Below are 15,812 nucleotides of genomic sequence, written 5' to 3'. Positions count from 1 at the left end.
TGTCCCCGGCAGCCGATGTCGTCCAGGCGCGGAGGCTGTTCCTACGGGGCTCGTCTTTAGGCTATGGACATCCTAGCCAGTCTCCGGACACTCACCTTCCAGGGATCCGCCTGAAAAAAACTTCCACCTCCTTGCCACACCGCTTCACCCGTTGAGCTGCCTCAGGTAACAGTCTGAGAACCCGTGGCAGTTATCTTGTGAACAGCATAGTTATGGTTTATTGGGTTGGGGGGCCGGGAGTGTTAATGCTTTACTTTGCTCAATGTGACGTTAAAAATGCCCCCAATTTTTATAGCCCTGTTTGCATTTTTTGTTTGTTTTCATTTTTGTTCTGTGTTTAAATTAACTGGGATCCTTAAATAAAAGGAAATGGCCCAGCATCTCCTGACCTCTAGGAGGCGTTGGGTGAAGAGCCTGGGTCTTCAAGCTAAGGTATCTCTTCTCCATCCTGGAGGCACCTGGGAACTGTAGCAGGCCTTTAAGTAGAGAGATTTGGGGCTCAGATCTCTGGGCTTTAGGAAGGAGTGGGAAAGCACCGGAAGGCTGGGGGAGCCGGTCAAGAAGCTGTTGCAGTATGAAGAGACCCAGAGTTTATGTGCTGAATTTTCATTTATTTATTCAATAAACACTTAAAAAGCACTTACTATGTGCCAGACACTGTTCTTAGTGTTTTACAAACATTAACTCTTTTAATACTCCTAACGACCCTATGAGGAAGGAACTATTATTAACTTCAGTTACAGATGGAGAAACTGAGCCACTGAGAGGTTAAGTATTTTGTCACAGCTAGTATGTGGCAGAGCCGAGATTTAAACCCACCTGTGCTCCTTACCCCTAAGGTCTGCTGTCTCTCCTCTGATTACACTGCTATTTGGGCACTTTGAGAGGACTCTGCAGCCAAGGGAAAGGCAGCAGGGCTTTATCCCAAGCATTGCGCTGGAGTCGGAGACTCTAGGAGTCAGGAGAGAGTGATACAGAATAGACTAGGAGGAATACTAGGTTTCTGGTAGAAAAGGACCTTAATCCATTGAATCCAAATCCCTCATTTTATAGAGAAGAAAGTTGGGGTTCAGAATGGGGAAGGGACTTTCCAAGTTTCCATGGGGAAGCTCAGGTGTTCTGGCTTCTAGTTAAGATGCACCTTGCTCAGGAATGATGTACAGCCAATTTTCCTTTAAAAAAAATCCTTGCCCAACAACTTGGGGGTGTGTAACAAGAGAAATAAAATGATTTATACTCTTTGATTAAGTAATTTTACTCTTGGGAAAGTGGGAGGCGGGAGATGGCAAAAATGTTTATAGCAAATTTAATAGCAAAAATTGGAAACCACTGCAAGTCTTGATAATAAAGTCTTCAAGCTCACTGGCGTATATTAACACAATGATACTGAGTAATTAAAAATGACCAGGATGTGAACTGTATTGATAGGCAGAAAATACTTTGCAGTGAAAAAAGTAGAACCCAATATAGTATGATTAGGATTATGTTAGAAACTCATGGATAGTAAATAACAGAGGAGAATCTGCCATGATGAGAACATTTTATAGTTTAACATTCTTGTTTATTTTTCTATAAAGTTGCTTAATCTCATTAAAGAAGAAGAAGAAGAAAGACCTTGCTTCAACCATTATTCCTGTAGTGAAGGTGCTGTGGGATAAGAAGCTCTTTTATACGTCTAGTAGGAATGTGAATTGGGTAAGCTTTCTGGAAAAATAGTTTGGCAACTTTATTTAAAACCTTAAAAATGTTCCCAATAATTCCATGTTTAGAGATATAGTCTAAGGAAATCTTTTTGGAAAAATATTTATAAACAGAAAATACTCATTGAAGCAATATTTATGATAGCAAAAAAATGGCAACACTTTAAATGCCCATCAGTGGAAGATAATGTAGACATTAAAAATAATGTGATAGGGCCGGCCCAGTGGCTTAGCGGTTAAGTGCGCGCGATCCGCTACTCGTGGCCCAGGTTCGGATCCCGGGTGCGCACCGACACACTGCTTCTCTGGCCATGCTGAGGCTGCGTCCCACATACAGCAACTAGACGGATGTGCAACTAAGACATACAACTATCTCCTGGGGCTTTGGGGAAAAAAAAAGGAGGAGGATTGGCAATAGATGTTAGCTCAGAGCCGGTCTTCCTCAGCAAAAAGAGGAGGATTAGCATGGATGTTAGCTCAGGGCTGATCTTCCTCACACACACACAAAAATAATAATAATAATAATAGTGTGATGAACTTTTTTGTTTTTTTGGTGAGGGAGGTTGGCTCTGGGCTAACATCTGTTGCCAATCTTCCTCTTTTTGCTTGAGGAAGATTGTCCCTGAGCTAACATCTGTACCAGTCTTCCTTTATTTTGTATGTGGGATGCCACCACAGCATGGCTTGATGAGCAGTGTGTAGGTTTGTGCCCGGGATGCCAACCCATGAACCCCGGGCCACTGCCAAAGCGGAGTGCATGAACTTAACTGCTATGCCACTGGGCTGGCCCCAATGTGATAAACTTTTAATGGCTGAGGAGATAATCACTCTATAGGAAAAGACTAGAAGAAATTGATAACAGTGATTGTTTCTGGAGAGGTGGAGCAAGATAATTTATATTTTCTTCAATATTTTCTGAATTTTCTATTATGAGCACTTATTACTTCTACAGTCAGAAAAAAAAGTTTATTTTTAAAAAAACATGCCCCTTTAGGATGATTCTTTTATTAACCCCACCTACCTAAAACCATTAAGTGTTTCATTCAACGTTTGCGGAGTGTCAGCTCTTTGTCAGTTACTTCAATATCTGCTGGGAATAGAAAGTCTAGTACCATAAGGATCATGCCCAGCTAAGTCCACTGGAGAAGACCAGCAAACCACTGATTATAGGTCAGTAGGATAGGTGGAAATTACTCCTCTTTCTGATTCTCAAGATTTAAGCTGTTTGTGTGATGTGAATTTACATTCATGTTTCTTTGCTTTGCAAGTGTCAGGTATTTTGGCTACCTTGCGAACTAGATTGTAATCTGGGGCAGGGACTATGGATTCTGTTTAGTTCAACCTGATATCCAAAGTACCCTAAATTTGTTGAACCAACTCATGGTTTCAACTTGAAAAAAGTACAAGTTAGCAAGCGTATAGGTCACTAGTCAGGTGTCCCATTGCCCTCTTAGGTCCCTATCCTCCTACACACGTGGCCAAGCAAATTGTAAAAAATCCATTTCCAGGCCAGAGTGGGAGGCCAACTGGACAAATGATTTGCCTTGTGGGCTCTGTTGATCCTAAGTTAACTTGCCTCATCCAGGAAATTAGTCACATGCTTAATTCCAGGTTGGGACTTGTGAATACTCCTGATTCTTCAGGCTAAAATTACTAAGGGAACAGAAAGAAATCAGCTTAACACCCTAATGCCAATTCTAATAAGACCATATTTAAGTAACATAACTGCTAATGGCTATTGGGATAACCTGAGATGTGAGTTCAGATTTTGATGCGTTTTGGCGAGGGATCACAAATGCAATAGACAACGGACTGGAGCCTTTACAAAGTCCACAAGTGTAGGAGGCAGGGGGTGCTCAGCTCCTGCTGCAGCCTTCTCTCAATCGGCACCCTTCGGGTCATTAAAGAGTAAAGCCATTTTTGTAGTCCCTAGGTTCCTGTGAAATTAGGTAACTATGGGGACGCAGTGAGCACAATGCCTGGCACACAGTAGGCACTAATGAAGTTAACTGAATCAGTCTTTGTTTTAAGAAAAATCATCTATAATAGCTCTCTAGGTTAATGTCAGGTAATATATTATTACAGAATAGTTTATGACATATGGTGCTTAAACTACAGTGAGAAAGGATCCCGAGATCATACTTCTGTTAGAGGCAAAGGGAGAACTAGAAACAGGATTCTTTCATTTTACCCCATTCTAAGAACATGGGAGGTGGGGGATGAGGGGCTCATGGAGGATGAACTCATGGAATTTCCTTAATGCAGTCTTCTTCTTATTGTTGTATAGAGTATAGACGCCTTACAAACAGGTACATTAAACCCACTATTTTATAGATAAGGTGACTGAGAACTAAAGAGCTGGAGCCACACATAAAAAATAGGAGATCTGAGGCTGGAATTTTTTCCAGGATTCATTTGTACCTTTTAGTTCGTCTCTGCAGGAGTTCCTAAACAGTGGGTTCAAGAAATGTGTTTGCATAGAGGTTAAGACTGTACAATCTAGCAGCCACTGCCTGGATTCAGATTCTCTCTCTGCTACTTGCTAACTAAGAAACGTGTTTGCTCTAAGTCCACCCTGGTTCAAGGAAGAGATGGCAGGGTCAGTGTCGCTGCCCTTGCTTCTCTGGGGCACCTTCCTCCCAGGCCCTTAGATCTGCCTCCATAAAATGAGAGAAGGCAGACCTGAATAGGCCCCAGACCTTCAGATTTCTTCTGGAAATTGGTCTGCAGTGCCCCAGGCCTCAATGTCAGCTTTTTGCTGACCTTTCAGTACATCTTTACAGTACAAAGAATCTCTATTGAAAATAAAACAAAAAGGTGAAGCTTAGAATACTGATAATGAGAACTGTATATGTATATGATGACTGTAGCGAGTCATCATATACATATACCCTAATATATTTAACTTTTTCCCTATTGTTGGACATTTGTTCAGAAGTATTTGCTTGTAGGGGCCAGCCTGGTGGCATAGCGGTTAAGTTCGCGGGCTCCGCTTCGGCGGCCGGGGTTCGCATGTTCAGATCCCGGGTGCGGACAGACGCACCACTTGTCAAGCCACGCTGTGGCAGCGTCCCATATAAAGCAGAGGAAGATGGGCACAGATGTTAGCCCAGGACCAGTCTTCCTCAGCAAAAAGAGGAGGATTGGCAACAGATGTTAGCTCAGGGCTAATCTTTCTCACACACAAAAAAGAAGAAGTATTTGCTTGTATAAATGTTGCAGTGATGAATATTTTAAAATGTAGATATTAGTTTATATTTTCAAAAACATAGATATTAGTTTATATTTATGAGCATCTTATTAGGATAAGTTCCACATGTGTAATTAGTGGATCAAATGATAAGAACATTTTTAAGCTCTTGTTATTTGTTGCTGAATTGCTCGTCAGCAACGTTCATTTATTGAGCACTCACTATGTGTTCTTTAGTTCCGCTGCAGCTGGTGTCACCAGAACAGAAAGGAATGCCGACCTGCCGCTCCCTGGCCAACTGCCTCCCCACCCATACTGTGAGCGCTACACATGCAGGAATGGCGCACAACCACTCTAGATCTCTCTTGGGGGTCTCCCAATCCCCCCACATTCTATCCAAATAGTTGTAATAACAAACTACAGTCAAATTCAATTCCACATGCATTTCAGAGTTAGAGAAGGATCCATCGAGTTCCAACAGGACGTAGCAAGGAAGAGAGGCAATGTGGTAGAACAGAGAATGGAGTGGCATTTGAGACACCTGGAACCTGCTCCTTCTCCTCCACCTACTGACGTGTCATGTTGGACGCCTTATCAACCTCTCTGCTCTCAGATTCCTTATCTAAAGCGGAGAGGCCAGATTCCTTCCAGCTCTAGCAGCCTATGTCTTTTTTTGATGTTTTACTCAAGATACCATACCTCTGGTCAGCGAGCACCTAGAGATAATGCTTTTGATAATAACTCTCTTTCTCAGATAAGTTTACCCAACCTGTTCTTTAAGGCAACTAAATCTGACATCCTCATTAAGTTTATGCCATTTTCATTGTTGAAAATTATTGAATGTTTTTTACATAGTTATGACTTTGTCAGTGCAAAATAATCCATAACCATTTTATAGATAAGAGAGGTAAGGTGAGTTTTATGTGAGCCAAACTGAGGATTATAACCCGGGAAGGCAGTTTCCACAAAGGAAGAAAGCATTCTGGAGAAGCATGGTTTTCAACACAGTCTTAGATCTTTTTAGAACAAAGAACATACATTAAACATGCCCAGGATACATATTCATCAAAGTTTCAAAGAGGTATTCAGTTGCAAATTAGCAGGTCAACATGACTCTGATGTCGGGAAAGGGACTAATAATAGGGCTTTATGGATACTGGCTACTGGTGTAGGAAGGGAAGTGTGCATTCTTATCTTAAGAGAGTGCATTCTTTACTTTAATGGTTAAAGCAGATGTACAAAGTATGTTTGATAGGCCATAAGTCAGGCTTCTTTAGTTCAAGCCAAATCAGTTTTAAACCTGAATCGTTACCCCATGTACCTCAATATGTGAAAATCTCTTGTCATTTCCCCCTTTTGATCAATAAACTTTTGATAGAAAGTATTGATGATCAAAATATTGCCCTTGGTGCCAGGGTGGTTGCTCCCTGCCCTGGATCCATCACGTCTGTCGGTGCTAGGCTTTTCTTTCATTGATTTTCCCAGTTATCCACATTGGGGGGAATAGTCGGATATAGTGGACAAGCATAAAGGTATAAATTAACACGGGAAACGTTTCATAAGTTATGTAATCTGTCAATTATTTTTAGATTATTGCACAAACATTGTACATGTGCTTTTACATGACTTCCTATAGTTACATTGTTTATAACAATTATAGAACAGATAATTTAATACTTGAAATGATTAGTTTCAAAATGAGTTCTTAGGCATAGTCTTTATCAGAAAAGGAAATTCGTTCAGGGTTGTAAGATTGATTGGCCATCTCAAGTTGCTGAGCAATCATTACTCTAACATGCATGCCAGTCTTACAGCACTGAATAAAAAAATGGTAATTAGTTTGAGTATTATGACTAATACAAGAATTCCAAAGAGTAATAGAAATAGGAATTGCAATCCATATTGCAAAAGGGAGCCAATACCAGAAGGGAGCCTACAAATCAAGACTAGGTGTACTATCACATAGGGCATTCACCTACTTTCTCATGTACTTTAGCAGAGATGACACATTGAAAGATTCATCAGGTATAAAAACACAGCATTCAGTTTGAATGATTGCCTGCATACCACCTTGGGATGCAGTTATAATATCTAAGGCCATTCTATTTTGAAGGACAGTCTTTCTCATTACAGACATTTCAGTATTTAACAAGGCTATTCCTTCTTGACTATCATTAAGGGCTTGTTGAGTAAATTTAGTCAGAGCTTCTATATGTGATATGACATCTTTTAGCTCCAAGGAAGGAACAAATATAGATGCTAGGTGGTGATACCAGGGGAACACTGAATGAGCCCATCTGGCCTTAAAGAGAGGAAGATTGGCAACAGATGTTAGCTCAGGGTGAATCTTTCCCTGCATCCAAGGGAAATCCATGGTGCAGTGTATTAGCCATTCGGGTGGTAGCCAAGGCCAGAGGTTTGTTCCACATAACCATTGAGTTCCATTAGGAACCACCTGATAAATGCCTGGCCTTCAAGACCAGTCTGTTCCAAACCAATCACTTTCTTTAAGTATGATAGTATTCTGAAACCCTTAAGTGGAACAATTATAAAATGGGTATATGGTTTAAGCTTTACAAGGGTTTAAATGAGGAGAGATAAGGTTGGGAATACAGGCCTGGTCTGGAGTCTTGGGACAGGTGTCTACAATAGATGCCATCTTCTCATCCTGGTTTGGAGGTATTTGTCTTGGTCAGTCAAAGACAGGTGTCAGAAACAGAAGTTGAAATCCACTCAGGTGGAGGAGCCTTTTTAATGAGAAACCTGAATCCATGAGTCTATGGCCTTTAATTTTGCAGCACAGGGATTGGTTAAAAGTACCTGATATGGTTCTTTCCAGCTGGGCTGCAAAGAGTCTTTTATTTGATAAATTTTCCCATAAATAAAATCTCCAGGTTGTAGTCCATGATCCTTAAAGTCTTCATCTCCTGGGAGCTCTCTGTGAAAGGAATCAGCTAACAACCTTTCATTTCTTTTAAGCACCTCAATGACACCCTGATAACAGTGTAATATATCTCCCTTAGGCAAAGTTGGTTCATACATTTTCTCATCTAATTGCATAGGCTGTCCTGTTATTATTTCAAAAGGAGACAGCTGATGTTTACCAAAAGATGTAGATCTAAGCTTGAGAAGTACTAGCAGAAGCACTGTCTGCCGTGAGAGATTAAATGCTTCTAAAAGCTTTGCCAATTGAGTTTTGATCGTACCATTAGTTAAAATGTTGTATTATTGGCCAAATGTCACAAATAGATTTAATTATTTGTCTGGTGGAATGAGTTCCCTAGTCACTGAATAACTCAGTAGGCATTCCCCAAACAGGAATTATCCTTTCCAGGAATTTACCTACTACTAAAGCCATTGCTTTTCTGCAAGGAAAGGCCTCAACCCAATGTGAGAACACACAGATCATTACTAAGATATTTATATCCTTGAGATGGTGGCATTTGAACAAAGTTCAACTGCCATACCTCGGAGGGTCCCTTAGGAAGGGGAAAGTGACCTTGTAACCCATGAAGTGTTTTCCCTAGATTATATTTAGAAGACATAGTACAATGAGCATATGCTTTATGAGCCACTGTGGGAGAGTTTCCAAAAATATTGTTTTTCCCCCCAAAATCATCTTTTTAGGTGCCCCATGGGCAAATTGGTGTATATGCTGGAGCAGTGGCAATTGTGCTTCAATAGGCACTATTGGTGTTGTTTTTTTATTTTTTATTGAGCCGGAACCACATCTGCATGGTGGTGTCAAAAATTCCCCCTTTTTGTTGCCACCTTTGCTTCTCTTCTTTTGTGGCAATTTCTTGAGCCTGTAGAAAGTAATCTTTCACTGGTTTAGCAGAGTCTATAGAAAGAAGGGGGCATTCTTGAGGCTGGACAGCGTATCCAGTTTGATAATATCCTTGCTTATCTTTTAAGTAAAACCCATCTGTAAACCAAATTAGATAATAGAATGCAGTTGTGGTCATTTTCCTCCTGTGGTGCTGGAAGCAAGGTATAAGGGTTAAGGTAGTGAATAATATTTACCTATGCAATATAACCTAAGAAAGTTTATCATCATTTACTTGACAGTGCTTCCCATGCAATTTAGCATACCAAAAAAGCGTAATTAGTTTAATATCTCCCTCTTTGTAGGAAGAGAGACCAGATTTCTTTGAGAAGTCCCAGGGGCCCTCTGAAAATTCTCAGAGAAATTTTCAAGTCAAAAGAAAGACTTCACTTAGGATTTGAATTTGGAGGAGCTTGTCAAAAATATCAAAAGGTTTTAAAACACTTGGTCAAACAAGATCAAGTGTTTACTGATCTTGTGTTGCTGTGAAACAGTGGTTCCTGTGAAAAAAATGCTTAGTTATCCATTTAACCAAAGTGAGACTCACTCATAATTAAAGAAAACCTTTTATAATCACTTTATCAAGAGCAGACTAAAAGTCCAGGAAAATTATCCTTTTAAGAAAGAGAAAACCAAATTCTAATTTCTGTAACAGCTTACTTTTGATATTAAAACTTAATTAAATTTATTCCAATCTTAGTCAGCTTGACCAGGCATAAAACTCTTTTCTCAAAGTTCCTTTTTCACAAAGTTTCTATAACTTTCTTTTTACATTCGGATTTTGTCCTATGCCTTCCCTCCTTCCTTGTACTTTAGGACAAATTTACCTTTCTTAACAAAACAAACAAACAAATCCCTAAACATATATCTTACTTTTCTTGTATACAGAGATGTTTTCCCTATTATTTTTTTATTAGCGTCTTGTGGAGTGGCAGACCCACAAATACTTTCTAGAAACATGTGCTTCCTCAGAAAATTTCTCAGCATGGCACAAAACAGGCTTATTAATATATTCAAGTATTTTCTAGTTTCTCTGTAATAAGAAGCCAAAGGTAGATAAATCTATGTTTAGTAATTAATGTCTAATATTTTATCTAATGTGGAAATGACCTAGATACTCAATAAATTTCTATCATTTAACTTAATTTAACAAAACTCTAAGATTTCAAGTTACCACAAGGTTTTGAAGTTATTTTAAGTACATACACCATAACATTTAATTATTGTTAAAAAGTTCACCCCAAACTTTTATCCTTTCGTATCTATTTAGTTTCTAATAATTATGTTTAGATTGCCTACACAAACTTCATGAGACATTAGAAAAAATCAGCTATCATTCTAAGCTATTTTGCTAACAAATTTTGTAACAGAGATAGCATGAGCTTATTTGGCTAATAAACCCAAGTAGAATGAAGGTTGCATGTCTGCATCATACCCAGTGCTGATAACTCTGAAGACATGCTTATTTTAATGAAACCAACAAACTGAAATAAGCTTTCATTTACCAAAGATTATTCTATATCACGTTAACTTGAAAGGCATTTAGGTTAGTTTCTATTACACTTAGAAATAATTTATGTAAGTGCTTACTTTAAGCCAATTAAGTAGAGATCCTTTAGAAATTATACCATCCAGAGGTAGAAAAATATCACATATATAACAAAAATAATATATACGTAGACACACACATAAACACACAGACAGATGCAACAAAGATTTTATAGCCTCTGTTTTTAAAATTTTCCTTAGAATTTTGGGCAAGGGTTCTGTCAAAGCAGTCTGCATCTCCAAAAGCTTCTTTTCCCATTTTTTTTTTGTTTCTTTCAGTCTTAGGAATCTGGGATGGTCTAGATAATAGCTTCCAGAGCATCACAAATTTTTGAGATTAACAGAGGGAGGATAGTTTCTTATCAAAGGACTGACATGCCCATCCAGTTGCATTTTCCTCAATTTGCTTCTTTGTCTCTGGGTACATAGTTTAATCTTAAAGTAGGGAAGAAGGCCTAAAAAAAATGATCAGGCTTTGAATGTCAGCTTCCAATTTGGCCAAATTTCTGATCACAAATTACTAAGTCCTTTCAAATATCTTGTCGGATTTTAGCTGGAACAAACAGTAACTATTCCTGGCAGCATTAAACAACTCCGTTAATTTTTAAATTTTAGTTTCCCCTCAACTGTTTAAGGGTAGCACTTTCCTAGAAAATCTCTCAGAGTCTGGGAGGGGCTCATATTGGGTCCTCCTTTGAAGGTAGCCACGACTTAATAAGTGAAATTCTTAAAAGATCTTATCTGATTGGAATATTCCTTCTAATGGCCAATGTACAAGTTTTGGAGGCTCAAAGGAGCCCGAAAGTGGCTGCTGTAATTTTAAATTATCCCATCTTATCTTGATCCAAAGATCCAACCACTTACAGTCATCCCCATTTTGTTAAGCACTTGCAAGTATCCACTCCATACATATTGTATATGAAGCCAGCCAGAGTTCCAGGGGGAAGGTGCCCATCTGGGAGCTGGTTGGCCTTAGAAGCATGATTTCCCATTTTCTTTTAGTTTCATTTTACTATAAAGTCTGAACAATATCTAAGGACAGTGTAGTGGGTCAGAAGTGTGCTATTTATGACTGTCACTCCCTAAAAAAGGTCATGAACACTCTCTTACATGTCTGACTTTCTCTCACCAGCAGTTTAAAACTACCGTGGGGGCTCAGAGCACTGGACAAACAATTTATTCAGACTTTATAGACACAATCCTTTCCAATTTAAAGCCAAAGTAAAAAGGTCAGCCTGCCCCATTCACTCCAAAGTTCTCTCTAGGCTCCCCTGGCCCAGGAAATTCCCTCTACATTTCTCTTACCTAGGAAATGTACCAGTGCCCCCTTAAGACACCTAGTCTTAAGACTTGAAACAGCTCAAGTAAGAGTCAGGACCTAGAACTAAAACAAGGAGGTCCAAGTGTCAGGAGAAACTCACCGGGGGCACCTGAAGAGTGCCATGAAGCTGGAGGGGCTCAATAGGCCAGAGTGGTACCAAGCACCAGTTCAAAGTAGATTCCAGGTGGTCTCCTGTGGGTTTCTCTGAAATTCTGCTGCACTACGCCAATGATGAGGTTCAGGGCAGGCCGCCCCAAGATGTGCCACTCTGGTATGCAAATTATTTCGAGCTGAAGACAATAAAGGCTCAGAAGAATCATGAAGGACATTTGACCTTCCCCCAAACTCGCCTAAAAGAAGTTAAGATAAGAGCCCTGTCCCCAGGAAAGGCCATCACCATAGATAACTCTGGGTATCAATAGCCTGGGAGGCCCTTGCTAAGCCCATTCTTATCAAAGTTCTGTTTACCAAACATTTACATTTGTAAGGGAAATCTCTGTTTGTAAAGGTATCTCCCTCTCTGTACTGGGAAGAGGGAGGGATAACCTCATCTCTAGAAACTTGTCAATGCGAAAGGCGAGGTCTTAAATCTGCATAATAACCTTACTCTTATTCATTGTGCTTTTCTTGTAATCTCCTATAGCTGATTCCCCGCACACCTGACATCCTCCTTTGTCTTTACCTGAATCTATTTAAGAAGAGAACATCTGCCATTTTGTTGAGTTACCCAGTTTTTCCGGGTCTCTCTCATGTATACATGTTAAAAAGCTCTGTTTGATTTTCTCCTGTTATTCTGTCTCATGTCAATTTAATTTGTAGCCCAGCCAGAAAGGACTCAGAGTGGGTAGAGGATACTCTTCTTCCCCTTCACCAAGAAATGTTGACGCAAAATAACCAACAACCATTCTATAGATAGGAGAGATAGATGAGTCTTACTTAAGCCAAACTGAGGATTATAACCCAGGAAGGCCTTTTCCAGAAAGGAAGAAAGCATTTGGGAGAAGCATGGTTTTCAGGGCAGTCATATCTTTTTAGAACAAAAAACATAACATTAAAAAGCCCAGGATACATATTCATCAAAAATTCAAAGAGGTATTCAGTTGCAAATTAGCAGGTCAACAGGGCCCTGATGTTGGGAAAGGGTCTAATATGGGCATTACCAATAGGGCATAGGAGGGGAAGTATGCATTCTTAAGAGAGTGCATTCTTTAATCGTTAAAGCAGATGTACAATGTATGTTTGATAGGCCATACGTCAGGCTTCTTTTGTTCAAGTCAAATCAGTTTTGAATCCAAACAGTTACCCAATATACCTCAATATGTGAAAATCTCTTGTCAGCTTTCACCAACAAATTAAGAAATTGTTATCTAGTGAGCTTGGTTAAAGTAGTTTGGCCTGACCAATATTGTTAGCTAAGGTAAGATGTGTATGGCATTTTCACACACTTTGTGTCTTTTATTCCTCATTATTTTATTTTATTTTTTTTTGTGAGGAAGATCAGCCCTGAGCTAACATCCATGCCAATCCTCCTATTTTTTTTTTTTTTTTGCTGAGGAAGACTGGCCCTGGGCTAACATCCGTGCCCATCTTCCTCTACTTTATATGGGACGCCGCCACAGCATGGCCTGACAAGCGGTGCATCGGTGCGCGCCCAGGATCCGAACCCGAGCTGCCAGCAGGGGAGCGCGCGCACTTAACGACTGCACCACAAGGCTGGACCCTATTCCTCATTATTTAAAAAAACAACAAAAAAACACTAGATGAGATAGGACAGAAATTTCTATTCTATCCTGAGGAAACTAAAAGTCAGAGAGGCTCGTTCTGAGACCTAATATTCTACAGTTAAGTGATAGAATGGGAATTCTAATGTGGTAAGTGATTGCTTTTGATTTGTGACTTCCCACAAGAAGGAACAGACGCTGTTCCCCAAAGCCCAGATCCCCTGCTGGATTTGTGACCTAGCCTAGCCAAACAGAGTGTCTCATTCCTCTGACAACAGTAATTGGCCCAAGGGTTAGACATATGACCTCAAGCCTATTAGAGTCATTCCCTGAGATTAATTCATAGAAGCAGGGGGTAGGCAGCATTCTTTCTGCTAGGGTTGCTTAGCGGGCACAGCCATGTTTTCTGTTACGTGGAGAAGACCTTTATGCAGTAAGAGAGAATCAGGCCAACAGGAAAAGAAAAGTGGAGACAAGTAGAAAATGTTGAATTGCTGCTCAGAGGCCCTGGTTTCTGAAGCTGGTTGGTTCTATGAGCTATCTGGCTAGTCTTCCAGGCTAGGTAAGCCAACAAACTTCTTTGTTTGCTTACATTAGTTAGAATTTCTTTTTTTTTTTATTTGCAACCAAGAAATGAACCCAGAACCTCTGACTCTCAGGCCAGGGTCCTTTCTTCTAATGTTAATAATAGCAGTAGTTGTTGAGCACTTTCAATGTGCCAAGACGTGTGCTAAAGATACCACTTACTTATTGTACCAAAACGTAAAGTCCCAATCCAGAAAGGCTAAATATGGAACACTGGAGAAGAAAAACCCCTTCCCCAGGTACCATGGCATCTAAACTATCTTTTTTAAGAACAGAGGAGATTAGAGTTTTTGTAAAAATGTGGCCAAGTGATTGTGCCCTGGTAGAGAAGGACACCTAACTGTGGGGGGAGGGCTCCAGACTGCACCATTCCCTTCTTCTACAATGGAAGAGCTAGTCCTTCCAGCCTCTTCCTTCTAAATGCTTCCTCGTTCTTATTGGCCATTCTGACTCCATCATGTGCATTGTGTTTTTGAGAGAAAGGCCTAATACAAGGGCAAGAACTTTTCATTGCTAAATAATTTTTTAAAAAATTTCTAACCCATTGCTCTTTTTTTTTTTATTGAGGTATAATTGACATACAACATTATATTAGTTTCAGGTGTACAACATAATGATTTGATATTTGGATATATTGCAAAATGATTACCACAATAAATCTAGTTAACAAGAAAATAATTTTAGATTATAAAACTCTAAATGTTCACATCAGTAAATTTAATTACTGTCTGCCTTCATGGTGAAAACATGAAGAACATTTCCCATTAAATTTATATGTTTAGTCCAGACCACTCTTTTGAACTTCTAACTCCCATAGCCAAAGCCTTCTTGCCACTTCCGTTGGACTATCTTACCATCATATCCAAGTTAACATGTCTAAGCCTGAACTTCACTTCCTAAACCTGCTCCTCTTCTGTTGTCTTCCCCACCATTATAAATGCTCTGTTTACTCAATGGGACAAGCTAAAGACCTGGGAGTCTTTTGTGAAACTTCACTGTGCATGAGCTCCCACAGTTGATTCATTACCAAGTCCTGCCAGTCATACCTCTAGAAATATCATAAATCTCCTCCCATTCCTCAATCTCCAGTGTCTCCACTCTGCCCAAACTATCGTCACTTCCTGCAATAGTCTCCTGACCAGCCTTCGTGCCTTTATCTACATTTGACTCCCTCCTATGCATTCACGGAACAGCTAGAATGATCTTTGAGAATTTAAGATTATGTCAGTTTCCTGCTTAAAATCTGCCATTGGTATCCCGTAGCACTTGAAATAAAATTCATACTCCTCTGGCACCTGCCTACCTCCTCAATCTCGTCTGTGGCTCTCTTCCCCTTACCAAGTACACTACAGCCACAATGGCTTTTGTGTTCTGGAAACAAGCTAAGCTCGTTCCTGAATTAGAGCTTTTGCATACGGCTGTTCCTTCTGCCTGAACCATGATCCCCTGCTCCTCACATAATTGTCTCCTTCTCAATTACTGTCCCCAACTTAAATTTCATTTCTTCAAATGCTCTGTCCATGACTACCACTCTTTCTAAGGAAGATACTCCCCCATTTTCCCTAGTGCTGCTTACTCATGATTTTAATATCTTCTTTCTTCTCATGGGATTTGTAAGTTTTTATTCATTCTGTGCTTTCTTTGCTAATTTTCTGTCTCCTTGACTGGATGATAAGCTTAATGAAGGAGAGGCTTTGTCTTGTTCACTGTGTATCCCTAATATTTATCCAATACAATTAGTTGGATGAATGAATAAAGTCAATAAGAAAAAATAAACCAAAATGAGTGATGCCAACAGGAGATCATAAGAAAAAATGTATAGAGAATGTTAAAAAACTAAATTCAACTGAGTAAATTTGAAGATCAAGATCTTTTTTTGAGGAGAGTTTTTCTACTTTATTACAAAGAGAAGAAGCCTTTA

The 15,812-nt window shown here is 39.6% G+C and overlaps 1 long non-coding RNA gene across 1 annotated transcript; it reads left to right on the top strand.

Moving 5' to 3' along the window:
• Window positions 1-9,143, top strand: LOC147912561 (uncharacterized). Its single transcript, XR_015549724.1, has 3 exons — window positions 1-165; window positions 1,578-1,695; window positions 5,128-9,143. It is a non-coding gene; the product is annotated as an uncharacterized LOC147912561 (long non-coding RNA).
• Window positions 9,144-15,812: the final 6,669 nt, after the last annotated feature.

The sequence above is a fragment of the Ceratotherium simum genome, chromosome 34, assembly GCF_057802395.1.
Source record: "Ceratotherium simum simum isolate JZ-2026a chromosome 34, ASM5780239v1, whole genome shotgun sequence".
NCBI classification, from domain to species: domain Eukaryota; kingdom Metazoa; phylum Chordata; class Mammalia; order Perissodactyla; family Rhinocerotidae; genus Ceratotherium; species Ceratotherium simum.
Note: the sequence above shows the minus strand (reverse complement) of the source record. Positions and strands in the feature narration are given on the sequence as shown.